The following is a 16,628-nucleotide window of genomic DNA, read 5'->3' as shown; positions in this document are numbered from 1 at the left end:
CAGGTTGGGCTAAGGGCACAGCCGGCTGCGAGATGCCTGATGATGGTGAAGGTTCATCGTCTTCATCATCATCGTCATCGTCATCATCATCTGCGGGGGAGAAAAAAAAAGAAAATGGTATAGAAGCAACACACACCGAATGAAGTCACATTTTAACTGCATATTTACCTCCTAATATGTCGTCTAAGAGACGTTCCAAGTAGTCGTCATCGTCGTCATCATCATCATCATCTGATCCTGCATCATCGTCGTCATCGTCATCATCATCTAAGAAAGAATGAATAAACTACATATTATCTAATAGCAAATTTGGGTATAACAATATTTCTGCTACTCTCTTCTATTACATACCATCTCCTACGTCGACATCCAAAGCATCACTAATATCATCATCGTCATCGTCATCATCATCATCATCGTCGTCATCGTCGTCTTCTATGGGTGCAGCTGATGGTGAGACTGCTGCAGTTGTCTTCCAGGCTTTTGACTACTGATTGAGGTACTTTTGGTCCAATGCTTGTTCCCTGGGAACTTCAACTATTTGAACAGGAGAACATAGGGCTGATAGCGCCAGGCAGCCTATTACGGCTAAACACAGCGCAAACTTCATCGTTCTGGGGAAAGGTAATAAAGGATAAAATTAGATTTATTCTAATTAAATAATATAGAGCAATCAGCAAAACTATATACAAAACATAAAGTGGACTTTTGATTTTGGATTGAATGATCTTTTATAAAAAGTAACAAGAATTGTTATAACTGGTGAAGAAATTAGAGAAGGATGAAGTGGATCCTTTGTATGATGATAAAAAAATTAATGTAGATCGCTAAATAAAGACAGGTGGTTGAACTTTTCCGATGGCCAGATATAGATATTATATGAAACTCTGGTTAATAATATATTATATTACTATTATAATAGTACAGATTTTAATTACTTTCGATTAGTTACACCCAACTGTGCATCGCCTTGCGCAACAAGCATGTAATGAGAGCTTTTCTTGTGTGTAATGTTTATGACGGGCAATAAATAATATCTTCACTTGGAAATAGCGTGAGTTATGTTGGAAGTAATATTTATAAAAATCGTAAAGATAATATTAAAAATTTTTTAACGTAGACAAGAATACGATTCAATGTGAAGGATGTAAAAAATAAGACTATTTTATTAGATTTATTTTGCGAATTTGGATGATTTTTCTATTCGTATTGAAGTTATATCCTTTTGTGCTAAAAGTTATCACTAGAAATTAATATGAACATAAATTCGTTAGCTTAAAAATTAAATTATACTAGTTTTCGATTTTTTTGTTTCAATGCAACAATAATATAGTACAAAGCAATTTAGAAAAGAAGATACAATCGCCTAAACGATAGGTAAGAAGGGTCATTGACGTGTTTTGTCTTGTCATGGAATTGTAGGTACCAAGGATTCCCAATAGCAATACAAAGTAATAATTTATATTAGAAAAATCTAAATAATTGTTAGAAATATCTTACAAATGAACAAAAATGTTTACATAATGTTTAATTATTTGTTTTAAAAATTGTGCAATTAGTTTGAGAATATTAAGAGATTAAGAGATTATTGAGAATATTAATTATTAGTAATTAATATTTTCTAGTGTATCCAAAAAATATTCTCTATTCTCTCACTTAATTTCACAAGAAAGCATCAAATGCAAAGTGCACAAAGAATGCATTTTTCAATAGGAAAACGAAACTAAAAAGTTTTCTATTAAAATTAGCAGCATACTAAACCTAAAATGCATTCGAATATTTATTTTTGATAAAACAACATTTCACAAGAAGTAACAAGAGCGGCTATTAAGCTATCGAATGAAGTAGATATTTTGTACAACAAATTGTTAAAACTTCGTAAACTATCCATAAGACATTAATACTACACCTAACTATAAGTGATATTTTACTTTCAAATTAGTAATTATATTGGTATATCAAATTATATAACATGTAACTATTGATGCAATCAGATCGTTCACGATAATTATTTTAAATTATTTGAATCAATTAATATTTGAAAATTACCACTAATATCAGTTGAAATGTATGTCTAAATATTCCAGTTGCATATTAATTAACAAAATATTATTTATAATAAAATAAATAAAAAAATGTTTTCAAATAATGTCTTATCTACTGATTCGTACTAAAGAAACAATTCAAAATTAGCATGATTTTAAATTCACAGATTTGTGGCGGACATAGCTCAGAGGTAGCATGTCCGACTCACATGCCGAAGATCGTTGGTTCGATCCCTGGCGCTTCCAATTGTAAAAAAAAAATATCAGAATGTATAGAATTTCAATTGTAAGATGTATGTTAAAAATGATTAGAATGTATAAGATATTAGAATGTATAAAAATTGAATTAGAATTGAAAATAAAAAAATGAAATAGTAGAAAGAAGTAAGAAGATAAAATAAGGAAGAATGAAGTTAAGTTGAACTACGTAAAAGGAATAGGATTTTTGTGAAGAAGATAAGTTGAAAGAAAGTATATAGTATAAGAAGAATAGAATATAGATTGAATATGATGTAAAATTAGTATAGAATGTAAATAAATGTTGTAGGTGGCTAAATGCTCAGAGTAAGCGAAGCCAAATAAAAAAAAAAAAAAAAAAAAAAAAAAAAAAAAAAAAAAATTCACAGATGAATTTTAAAAATCAAGTAATTGACTTATTCAAAATTATCAATCAGCATTTAATTGCTGTTAGAATTTCAATAATATACGATATTTTTCCCGCGATTTTAAAAGTCTTTCAATGTTTTCTATACTATTTTGTTTCTCTTGATTAGAAACAAACTGTTAAATAGCTTGTCTTTTTATGGTTCGTGATCTTCATATCACGGAAAAACAAATTAGAATAAGAAAGAACTCTTGTTGCGTGAACGTATTTTCTTGCCTATTGTTTGGAACTACATAACAATGCACTTTTGCTACTAAACATTTTAACCTCAAACAGGATAAATAAACACAGTAAGAATCTCGTTGGAAGACCTATGAGATATTTAAATATACATCAAACTAAATTTTACTATCGGTAATAGAAGTATTTCTAAAATAAAAATGTATCAAATATGGAGAAGCCAAGCGTTAACTGCCTACTAAAAAGTTGTTCTAGTTGGAATTTCTGGCGAGTCAGATTTTCCGACTTTAAACGCAACATCATCAATTATTATTTGAAAAACTTAATGTACAATTTGAAAAAGATTGTGTAAACTGCTTTAAAAAGAATATATAGATAATAAATAAATAGATGCTTTATATTTATGCTTAATAAATATTTTAAATTTATTTATTAGCCTCGCTTATTCACAGCTCTTAGCAACTTTTTAACGATTTTACTTAGCATCCCATACTAACTTTTTATATAAAATTCTCTTCAGTGTTTCTACAATATATTGATATTTGCATATTTTTAGGTATTAATTTTTACAATCAATGAACCCACAGAGCTACAAATAAAGATGTGCTGCAGAAATTGGTATCCAAAAGAACTCTACTAGGCACGATTTTGAAATTAAAAAGAAGTAGGATGAAATCCATATTGGAAAAAGAGTGAAACTTGCACTACTTTATTAAAAATAATGAATATGCAGTTTTGGGCGAATTATGCAAGAAGAAAATTATAGAAATTACAGGAACATAAAAAAATACAGAAGTTCAAAAAGTATGTATCAAAATGTAATAAAACTAAAGGGAGTCGACCTACTTTTTGATTGCAGGACAAATGATAAATATATATATATATATATATATATATATATATATATATATATATAGACATATATAATAGACATTTATGTTACGACAAGCCTTTCAAAAAAATGAGCGTCACATATATGTTTTTAGTTTCTAAATAAATTTTTAGAATTTATTTTTAGAAGTTTCTAATAAAATTCCGAATTTCTAAGGTCATATTTTGACAAAATTCTAAATTAGATTAGATAGCAAATTTTCATTACTAGTACTAAACTTACTAGTATTAAAAATTTATTATTAGTAAATCTTCATATTGCACATCGTAGTGTATTAAACATGAATAATATGTCAAAAAATGAAGTAGGAACAATCTGGATACTTCTAAGAAATTTAAATTTGCGTTCTTTATTTATATCAAAACCATAGCAGTATTTAACAGTTACTTTGATGATTGTCATGCAAACATAATGTGTTATGAGTTTGTTGGGCTATTTAGCACCACGTTGATCCACATTGCGATCTTGTAACGGCAAAAATATGACTACATTAAAAAATCGAGTTTTTTTTAAATTATGTAATATACTTCTAAATTACCAGTACAATTTTCCTTATAAAAATGCCGTAAGTTAACCATAATTGAAAGCTCCTAAGCAGAAAAGTTGATCAATATTTGAAAAGTGTACGATATGGGTGCAAGATGATTCAGATTCTTCACAAGTATTTAACATTATAAAAATTTACCTGCTACTGCATTTCTAGATAAAAATGACTTTTCGAGAATACAAATAATAATTCTAAAAATATAATACAAACGATACGTGTTAAGATTTACAGTTAATAAAATAAACTGTTAACATTCAATTAAAAAATTAACTAGAGCATCAAGATCGTTTTGGATTAATTATTATAATTAGCAACCCATCTTAATTATTTGCAAATTATGTAAATTAGGTACTATTTAGCGAATGGTATAAAATAAATTAACTTGTATATTAACTTGTCAATGTATATTTTATTGGTTAAAAACATAAATTACTGTGCAATAAATCTCGTGAAAGTATAACACTTCATTTATAATTTAAAGTACTAATTGTAATATAGGATGCGTTGCTAAAATATAGTATTTAATTCTTCATATATTTTAAAATAGAAAAAGAAGATTACTAGAAAATATAAAATACTCTTACAAATTTAAATGTATATCGTGGGAAAAATCCAAACTTCTCAAAGTTTATTATACTATAAACAACGCCCTAAATATTTGTGAGCACTCAAGTAGAACAATAATTTAAATACGAGATTTTTAGTTGGAATGTTTAAATTCACACTGGAAAAATAAAAATGATCATCTATAAAAAATTGATGTGAAAAATCTTATATCATATAATAGAAGCATCAGTTGGCGACAAATTATAAATAGTAAACGAAAAGTGGTATTTTGAATAAAGTACTACGAAAAACGCTTTTTTCGTAGATTGAGTAAATTTATAGAAATCAATATCTTATAATTTTTAATATATGTATTAGGGTGGTTCTTAATATGGACATTTTCGAATTTCCTTGCTCTCAAATGCTCAAATGGTTCCAAATTGATAAAAAACAATTCTCTGAAAGTTTTGGCTCTTAATATTAACTTTTAGATAGTGCGCAATTCAATCAAACTTCGTATGGAAATAGCATGGAAAAAATTTTGAAAAATAAAAAAAAAATTAGGTATAACTTAATTAGATATAATATTAAGTGCTAAAACTTTCAGAAAATTGTTTTTTATCAATTTGGAACCATTTGAGTCCTTGGCAGCAAGGTAATTCGAAAATGTCCATATTAAGGTCTACCCTAATATATATATATATATATATATATATATATATATATATATAGAATTATTTTTTTGACCTAAATTTACGTAAATAGCGTTCAAATTGTACATCTTTAAATCATATAGTGCATTGTTTAATGAAATATATATGGTTCTATACATAGATAAATAAGTATAAATGGTTCATAGATAAATATATATATATATATATATATATATATATATATATATATATATATATATATATATATATATATACATATATATATATATAGATATATATATATATATATATATATACATATATATATATATATATATATATATATATATATATATGGTTCTATACTATATCTATATTAATCGTATTATAATAATAACATAAATAAAAAGAATTGCAATTATTATTCGAAATAAAAATTGAACTAAATTTGAAAAATTGAAATGTAAGCCTATATGCCATGTGACTAAGAATTCATTTAAAACTGAATATTAGCAACAGATCATAATTAACTACTACTAAAATTTTTAATTATTCATTTCAAAATTATTTTTTTATGAATATGTATCACAAGTGTGGTAAGTAACAAAACATTATTATATTTTAATTTAACATTATTTTAACGATATTTTAATAGATTACTCATTTATCACTAATATTTTTAAATGGATTCACCAAAACAAAAAAATATTTAAAAATATAATCCGTGTGCCTAGACTTGAAGTTGAAATAAAAAAAATGCACTTACCACATCGTGCACAATTACATGAGACATATCCAACAAAAACCACTAATTAAAATTAAAGATCAATCACGACACTAAATTTCATTGACAATATCGAATTTTGGCAGCCCCTTCGAATGGACGCTTTCCCACTTGGTGACCAATATGTAAATATCACTTCCTGCTACTCACCGGATTTTGGATTAATCAAAATCAAGACTTCCGGATGGCACTACAACACACTAAATCGATACGACGTATCGATGATAAATTGATAAAAAACTGTATCCGAAATATCGTTTCGTTGTTTTGGCTGGGCTACCTACGGCGTTGTGCTCAGCGCTTTCAATTTGGTACGCGATTGCTCTGGCAATGGCAATGGACTTGGCCTTAAGTAGCGGCGTTTTGACGCTCAAGAGGAGTAGAAGAATGATGGTAGCAACTCACAAATATACGAGAGGGGAATGCAAGAAAGAAGCCGAAGACACACAACCACTGGGGAGATCCGAGCGCGGAACCTGAATACCGCCACAGATCGCGGCTGACGCTAGGTGAAGGCGAGACCAGGTGAGGCGAGGCGCCGCTGACGAAAACGAAATATCATAAACGAACTTATGCACAAATCGACTAAAATCATTTTTGAAGTGAAACTTCTTAGGATGCTTTTACAAATTTTGAAAGTAAAAATTTGTATAAATTGGGTATAGTTATCATTTTAGATTTTTTAGTTTAGAAAATATGTTTAACATATCTAAAGTTCTCACTTGTGGTTAAGTGATCAGAGCAACTGGTTCTGATTCAGAGGTCATGGGTTCGATCCTGCTTTGAAGAGCCTGATGTCAAGCAGTAGTGACATACGTTATCATTTGGAAATATAAATAGCAATATTTTTTCAAGTGAAAATAGTTCGCGTCCGGCATTGCTGCATCCATAAAAATATTCGCCCTTTTACAGAAATCGTAATAATAAAATTTATCACACAAAGATGAGACACCACAGGGTTGCCACAGTTAAATTAGCTCAATAGCTAATAGAAATCATTAAGTTGTATATATATGTATAAAATAAGTCGGGTTTTCCTTCCTGACGATTTAACTCCAGAACGCACGAACCGATTTCGACAATTTTGCATTCGTTGGAAAGGTCTCGGGCAAGGTTTATAGCTAAGAAAATTAGTGGTGCATGGCATCGTGCCATTTAAAAAATCATTGTTTTTCACATAGGCAGTTACACGTTGCCTGCTCACAAGTTGGAAAACCATCCGCTTTGTTTGTGTTAACGTCAGACCAAAAAACAAAAAATTTGGTTTACTAAAGAGCACTTCAATGAAACGGATAATTTGCGGATTCACTTTCATTTACTTAGAGAAGTTCAACTAAAAAACACTTCATTTTTGTAATCGAAATAAATTCATTACTGTTGTGCAATAAAATCAATTTTTTCCTTTTCAAATATAAAACAAACAAAAAATGTCTTCATCTTTCTCACTAAACCATCTGGTGGCGAAACGGAGTTCGTCGGGTTTGCTAGTATATATATATATATATATATATATATATATATATATATATAGGGGAAAATATAGATAAAAATTCTTTTTTCCGGAAATGATAAAATCTATGTAGGGAAAAATATAGATGAAAATTCTTACAAAATCCCAACTGTTTACTACTATTTATTAGTAAAAATAAATGAGATAATGGCACTGCTTGTATAAACTTTTCTGGTAATGATAAAATCTATGTAGGGAAAAATATAGATGAAAATTCTTACAAAATACCAACTGTTTACCACTATTTATTAGTAATGAAATAATTTTTTTTGTTATAATTTATTTTTGTTAATTAAGATTTTAATGTCTTATTTATTATAAACTTTTCTGGAAATGATCAAATCTATATATTCTATACTCACTCTACTAGAAATTTAAGCAAAAATCTAATTGCTAAATCTAATTTTTTATTATAATACTTTTTATAAGTTTTCCAATAACACTACATATAAATATATTAATTTTTTATATGAATATACGATATGCATGTGAACGATAAAAGTCAAAATTTAAAAAATATTAACAATAAAAAGAAAAGTATGACACATATAGCTGCCGATAATGCCTATTCGGTATTTACTATTTATTAGTAAAAAAAATCTTGTGAGATAATATCTGTTCAATCATTTTACAACAAATTAAAATAAAAATCAAATTCCATTTATAACCTTTATCATAATTTTTATATGATAATATTTTTTGGCTGAACATATAGTTTAGTATCCCTGAACGTTTTAAAATTTTCTAGTAAAATTATATAGAAATATATTAATTTTTTTCATATAGTATGTATGTAGGAGACTAAAGTCAACTTAAAACAATGCTATGTCGAACAATTAATTTAGATACTATAAAATATGACATATAATTTGCCGATAACCATTTGGATAATAGATAAATCGAAAAAATTATGAATGGGATTGACAACTATAACAGAAATATTCGAATAGAAAATAAATATAAGGTGAGCCATTTAAAGTACAAACATTAGGCTCTAACAAAAAAGATATATCGTATATATAAGTTCATAAATATAAGCAATCTAGTCAAATAATTTACAAATATAATCAAAATCCAGTATTCCATATATGTCAAATTATAAAAAGAAAAATCATTATTAGAAAGTAAACTTTTTTTTAAGATTGCTCCAACTTTCCCTTTTCTCATTCGGTGACATTACGCCGAAAATTAAATAACGTGTACAAAATGCAGACTCATATTTTTTCACAGAATAGAAAACATGATTTAATCGGTAATAATTATATTATTGAATATGAGAAATGGAAAATTTATATTCACGTCTTTGTAATATTCATTGTGTTTAAAATTGGTTTGCGAAATTTATGATAATTAGAGGTCAAGATAATAAATAATAATTTGATATATATCCACAGATTTTTAAACCAAGTTTTTGCCTTTTTCTTCTTTACAAATATTCGGATTTTTTAACAAAGTTTTTGCCGTTTCATTTTTTCAAATTTCAAAGATTATTCAAAGATATTAATTAAAATAGTGCTTTAAAAAAGGATTATCTTTAATAAACCCATATAAGATTTTTTTTAATTTGCTTTTTATTATTTGAACCTATAATTTTTATTTAAGCTTCAGATTTTTGTAGCATAAATCCCGTAGCCCTAACCACTAAGACACGGTCCAACCCCCGTATAAAAATAATATTAATTAAAATAGTGCACGTCATGATGATTTATTAATATTTGTAAATAGTGTTTTTTATAATTCAAACATGTCCATATTTATAATTTGATTTATGCATATAAATTATTTTTAATATAATACAAAATGCATAAATTTATAAAGTGTTTTAATCCCTAAAGATAAAAATAAATTAATAAATATATAGATATATTAATAACACAAATTTCCATATACTGTTATTATTCATCCATTAACAAATTTTATAACGGAATTCTAATAAGATTCTCAGTTGAATATCTGTATACCTACTGCAATAGAAAATATGAGTCATTTTTGTTACGTAAAATGTATTTGGTACTTTAAAAATAAATAATTAGCATTTCTAAAAACATTTATCTTTAAATTAATTCATATTAAGAATATTGAAGGCTTGTTGATGATATTTTTTGTGAAATTTAATTGAATAATTTAAATGTGCAATGTAACAGTACAACGTGCTATACCTATAATAATATTACATTATTTTGATTAAGGTTATAGTCAAGCCCTTTAGTATCTAATCACTTTAGTATCTAATAATCTATCTAATAAAATAATCTCATTTAGTATTAATAATCTAATGCAAATTTAGTTATTACAGAACAGCATATGAGAAGAAATTATAATTGTATTTCGATTTATAGTAATTATAAAAATTAAAACTTTAATAATCTTATAATACGCGATGTGAAAGCAACTCGTAAAATAAAATCTCATGATTTACTGCAAATTTTGTGGCCTTGATACGTCCTTGTATGTAATCAATATAATACACGAAAACGGTACTCAGAACTGGATTGTTAAGAAACTTTTATCGGCCCAATGAATGTATTAACTTTTTATCGATATAATGGATGAAAAGAAGAATATTTTAAAAATATGATACATTTATACTGCATAATTACTTAAACATATTACTATTAACAAATAAATATTAAATTTGTCTAATGATACATATTTTTGCTTACCATCGTTGATTTTACGAACTATCATTGATCACCATTGATTTTACTTACAAAGATCATTGTTCTTATTTTATATAAATAAATAAATATATATATAAATATATATATATATATATATATATATATATATATGCACTTTAAATTTCACTGTCATCACTTTGTCACTGTCACACCTGAATTACCTAATAAAATAATAACAATAGCTATTGACCCATGTTGTCCTTCAACATCATCCATATTTATCCATAGATGGCTGTGAAAATTAAATTCGAGGAACTTCTTCACTAACTAAGTGTAGATGTCCGTCTACGTTGTCTAAAAGTCAATAAAATCAGTTAAGGATTTTGATATGGATGGTTCACCCGTAGCCATGTAGTAAGAGCTTTGGCTTTGTAACGTAAGATTCACCTGTAAATATAGATTGTAATATGCTTCCAAGTGGAAGTAGCCTTGGCTAGACATTGCTGCATCTAAAATCCCCAGTATGAAAAAAATAATAAAAATAAAATTTTGTCTTCTAGTAAGAAGACTCGGTTAAGGATATCGCAACCAAGAACTCATAGAACTGCTATGTTAATAATGTTAAAAATGAAATGGGTGGATTGGCTACTGATAAAAGAATACCCCAAACTATTTGGTCACAATACCTTAAAAATGATTAAACCTTAAAGACTTTTTTTTTTGTATTTATTTTTCATAGCAAGCTATACAAAGTACATTCAGCTACATATGTTACAGTTATATATTAATTGTCTGCGTGAGAAGGATCGCTATCCTGCGATAGCGCCTTCATAGATATCATATTATATTTTGTAGTAGATCATTGCATATTCTTTTTTTAAGACGCTTTGGTGGTAAAGGCTTGAGCAGATCTGACGCTAATACGTTTGGATGACGACTCAGACGAGCTTTATATCTGGTGCAGTATAGATTAATTTCTTCATCTATAGTTCGGATTCTGAGATCTTGATGTATCAACCAGTTGGGAACATATTTTGGAGCGTTCACGATTTCTTTCAAAATTTTGTTTTGGAATCTTTGTAGAATAGTTATATTCGATTTACTGGCCGCACCCCATAGTTGTAAACCGTAGGACCATATTGGTTTAATTATTGTCTTGTAAATTAAGAGTTTATTTTCTATTGTGACTTGTGATTTCCAGCCCATTAACCAATTTAGTAACATTAACCTTAAAGACGATAATGCTTCTGTGAAACTGACCACAATTCGTTCAATTTTTTGGGAAGCGTCCATTAATCACGTGGGGAGGCGGAAAGGGGTATAGTAAGATATCACGTGTATTTATTTCTTAACTGATTTTTTTTAAATCGAACATTTTCAAAAAAAAATCAAAAATTTTAGTTTTATCACGTAACTAAAAATACACATGATGTTTGATGAGGAGGAGGGACCAAAAATCCTTAAAAACTTGCTCACGTGATTAATGGACAAACCCTAACTTGTTTAACAAATACTAAAGTAATATAATAATGAATCTTTTTAAATAATGCTTTTATATATTAGGGATTTCAATTACTACTTTAGTATGTTTAATGTAGAACTTCATTAGAGATCTTCGCACAACAAGCATTTTGCGATAACGATAACGCAGTGACACCAAATTCTAAATTTATGCAGGTCTCACTCTCTAAATTTCATTCAAACGATATCATATGTTTGAAAAGATTTGCATATTTATGTGATACTTGTGCATAATTAAAAGAAATGCCGCAGCAAATTATGATAGCAATCATTTGATGGTAGAAATACATCTTAGAAATAACGTTCTAACAAAATCCATATTTATTAAAATTAATTTTTTTTTTTCAAAAATGTATTTTTTTAAATAACTTACTGTTTCTGAGTATACATGCATGTGGTATATGGGTGAAAGGGGTAGCTAATACAGACAAACTGGATGTTTTACATTATGACAAATTTGAAACATGGTTTGGCCTTGGGACTCACTGATATCCTATGCCAATCTAATATGAATCTAATTGCAATTAAATAGTATTGGCAGATCTGTAGCCAACAACCGGGCCATAATATAAATATATAATATGCATGTATGTACAATATAATATATAGATATGTTTTATAATTGCGATCTTCCGATTGAAGATGGTATCCTTAACATCGTGGACGTCGAAGACGATGCTCGGTCAAATGAAACTTACGAAGCGGTTCAAGGTCAGAGAAAATAGGTTTTTTGTATCTGTATAATACGCTGAGGACTTTCTCTTGAAGTTATTTTGTGGACAGACATATACCATAAAAAAGAGGTAAATGCAAGACGTCCGTTGTTCCGATATCGTTCAAGATATCTGATACAGTAACTTGTAAATCTGATACAATAACTTATAACTTGAGTCATTTGTAAAGAAAAATATTAATTGAATTAAATTTATTATAATGAGGTTATTACATTTATAAATTTATAAGAGATTGTTACTTGTTTTTTAAATATTCATTTATTCTGAGAAACACGAAATATATATTTTTAACTTCACTTTGTTTTCAGGGTGTTTCAAGCCGTTTTTTAGGTCTTTATTTTTATACCTTAACTTTTTTATTATGAAACTACCAACTATTATACAATTTTACAATCCTGATAAAATGCACCAACTTTTGATGAAACTTGCCCAAGACTACTTAGCTTTCAAAATAAACCAAATTTGTTTTTTTCATTATATATATATATATATATATATGTTAAAGTAGTTAATTTTGATGTTGAGAAATATGAGTAAGTTCTTCAAGGGCATACATCAAATAAAAGGCAAAGATTTAGAAGTCTATTAAATTAAAGATTAACTTCTAAATCTTTGCCTTTTATTTGATGTATGCCCTTGAAGAACTTACTCATATATATATATATATATATATATATATATATATATATATATTTATTTATTTTCATATCTCAGTCAGACAGAGGTGCCTGGTATGAGAGATTATGAAAAAATTATAAAATTTGAAAATATAAAATTTACAGTTTAACAAAAAATCTTAATTTTAAAAAACTTCGAGCAATTGTATCATTATTTTTGATTATAGTCCTAGAAATAAACAAAATTAATTATGATTATGGATTTATCTATTACATGTACAAAATTACTAAAATTTAACCACGATTTAACCAAAAAATGTCCACAGTTTTATCAAAGCTCTAGGTTGTACTTAAAAGCTCATAATTTCCAAACTACATGGAATAATTTTTTTTGTCAATTTTTTTCATGATAGTTACGATCAACACTATTACATCTTTCAGTTTGGCTTTGAGATCTAGAACACCCTGTATTACAATAGCGATCAGATCTCAAACTTTCGCCTCAGACAGCCTGTTATCAAGCAGTAGTTTCTGATAGCAATTCAAAAATGTGAAGATTTAAATATAATTTAAAAAAAACATAGTCTTTTCGGAATTGGTGCAACAAATTAAAAATTATTATTTTTAGTTTGTTGCACCAAGAGGCTATTTTTTAAAAAAATAGTATTTAAACCTTCACATTTTCGAATTGGCATCAGAAATTACTGCTTGATAACAGGCTGCCTGAGGCGAAAGTTGAACCAGTAACTTGAAACACACTTATAAAACTATATTGAATATTATACAATCGCATATTTTCTGTTAGAATAATAATTTCAATTTCATTTTAAAAAATATAATATTTTGAGAGTTCGTGAAATTTAATTTGTATTAAATTGTGATTGCTTTAAAATTCGTTTAAATGAAATTATCAGTTGGAAGAAAGTGTTTGACCTCATGCAAAGAAGATATGTTGTTTCCAGGCGGAATATTCGAAAAGCAACGTACCGTCGGCTTTTTATTTAATTCAATTCAATTTTAATTTTAAAATAAGAAGTCGTTCTACATCTGACATTTATATTTAAGACAAGTTTTACATTGTTATATATTTAAGCCTACAAACCTAAATTAAACCGAGTGATAACATGAAACCCTTAAAAATTAATATTTTATGTGAAGACAAATTGTATTAGTTTCAAATTTCATATATAGTATATTTGAGATCTTTAAATGTTATAAATGAATTTTATATTTTAAATGAAAAACTTATTTACTAACGTTATGATTAAAATAATATAATATACCTAAATGTCTTCAAGTAATGTATGATATTTAAAAATTAATGTTTACGCGCACCTAAACCAAAGCATATAATAAATGAATCGTATGACCTTAAAATAAATTGGCGTTAATATTTTTTAGTGAAAAGTATCTATTATAATGACACATCTATAAGTGTTTCTTAAAATGAAATATACCAAGTCACAATAAAGAGTTGCTTAAAATATTGCAACAAAAACGATAAAATAAGTACATAGGTCTCCGAACCTATTAGATGTAGTACATTTAAATAATCACATACATATCTTATACATCAAAGAATATTTTTGCAAAATATTAATATTACTCTTGCTACATCTAAAAATTCTTTAGTAATGCAGAATTAACGAAATTGAAATGAGAATAATTCATGCAATAATGTGATTAAAATTATTATAATTCCATAGATATTTAAGACACAAAAAACAATCCTCAATCAATTTCAGAAAACACCTAACTTTTATATAAGCTAAATGTTGTAGAAGTATTTTTTAGAAGAAACATTTTTAGGTAATACTTCTGTCATCAATTTAATGATGATAATCTACTCTTTGCAATTAAGCTAAGCACAAATTGCTATCATATTAAAAACCCCTCAAATTTGAGTTTTGCTACATTTTTTTTAGAAACATTGTAGTTAATTCATATTCAATTTATATCTGCCACAATAATTTCATTATCAACTAATTCTAGGCTTAATATAATCTTAAAAGGTATAAAGAACAATTTGTGAACAAAATTGTATGTGATATGTTGCACAAATGTTCAATGCACATATATTTGAACTTATAAATCTCTCACCGCAACTCTCACTTGCAAATATAAGTTGGAATATATGCCTCATTATATAATAGAGCTGACAATACTTTGAAATGTGTTTGATAAGATTAATATTTCTAATGATATTAAGACATTGAATAGACAAAACATTTCCAGGCTTCGATGTTTGTTTAAAATAATTAATGACTCTGAAAGCATAATGTACTAATGATTATCTGAAATAAACTCATTACACTGAAATAACAGTAACACAATAGTAAAACTTGAACAAACACTTAAAAATAAAAAATAAATAACAGAAGTCTATTAAAAACTTAAATCTATTAAAAATTCGTTGGTAGACACATTAAAATAATCACTAGACACTTCAAAGTATTCTCAGGGGTAAACATCAACTGTGTATATTCTATTTTAAGTCTAAGTAGAAACTGCTATATAGCTCTAATAAGCCAAATACTGCCTTATTGCAGTTTTAGCTCAAAAACAGCAAATATTTTCTTTAATATTTGTAGTTAAACTTAAATATAGTTGCAATCAATATTGCAAAATTAATATGAATATCATCAAAACGAGCTTTACTTCATTAGTAAACACAGTTTCCTTTAGACTTAAAAGTAAAATATACTAAACTTTTATGGGATGACTTAAATTAAATGGCAGTTGATGTATTACCAGCACCGCGTATCATTCAATCAATAAAGTCTCACATGTAGCTCTCACCTACCATTATTGAAATGAATTATACTCAACCACATACTATTTACTTAATTAACACAAAAGTGAAAACAACAACTTTATCCTAAGATAATCTGAATACCTACTGATTAAAAAAATATGTTTCGGTTTGACAAAACCTACTGTAATAGATAATGTTTGTCCATTAATATGTATATTTGAGAAATCCATGTCAATAGAGTGGATAATTTTGGTCTAATATAATACAATTTTCTATAAATTGATCTAAAGTGCAAATTCACTATAATATTATTAATATATTGATTCTAAATAATTGATTCATCACACTGAGAAGCTAGCGATATGCAAGAGAAAACGCAATCTGATATCAATAGCGTGATGAATGATATATAATAATTTATAACTTTTAATAAATATTACTGAACAAACATTACAATTACAGTTATATGACAGAATAGAAGGAAAAACTTAATGAAAATTCATTATTAAAAACTTAAATACTTGACATAATTAAATAAAACAGTGATACTTTTGTTCTC

At 27.0% G+C, this 16,628-nt stretch overlaps 1 pseudogene; it reads right to left on the bottom strand.

The window, feature by feature from the left end:
* LOC113373222 overlaps positions 1-10,536 on the bottom strand; it is a 93,643-nt pseudogene extending 83,107 nt beyond the window's left edge.
* Between the last annotated feature and the right edge of the window lie 6,092 nt (positions 10,537-16,628).

This window comes from Ctenocephalides felis, unplaced genomic scaffold, assembly GCF_003426905.1.
Source record: "Ctenocephalides felis isolate EL2017-DRISC unplaced genomic scaffold, ASM342690v1 CF-g0.4_SCAFFOLD_01604, whole genome shotgun sequence".
In the NCBI taxonomy this organism is placed as follows: Eukaryota; Metazoa; Arthropoda; class Insecta; order Siphonaptera; family Pulicidae; genus Ctenocephalides; species Ctenocephalides felis.
The sequence above is the reverse complement of the archived record's forward strand: the minus strand, read 5'-3'. Positions and strand labels throughout refer to the sequence as shown.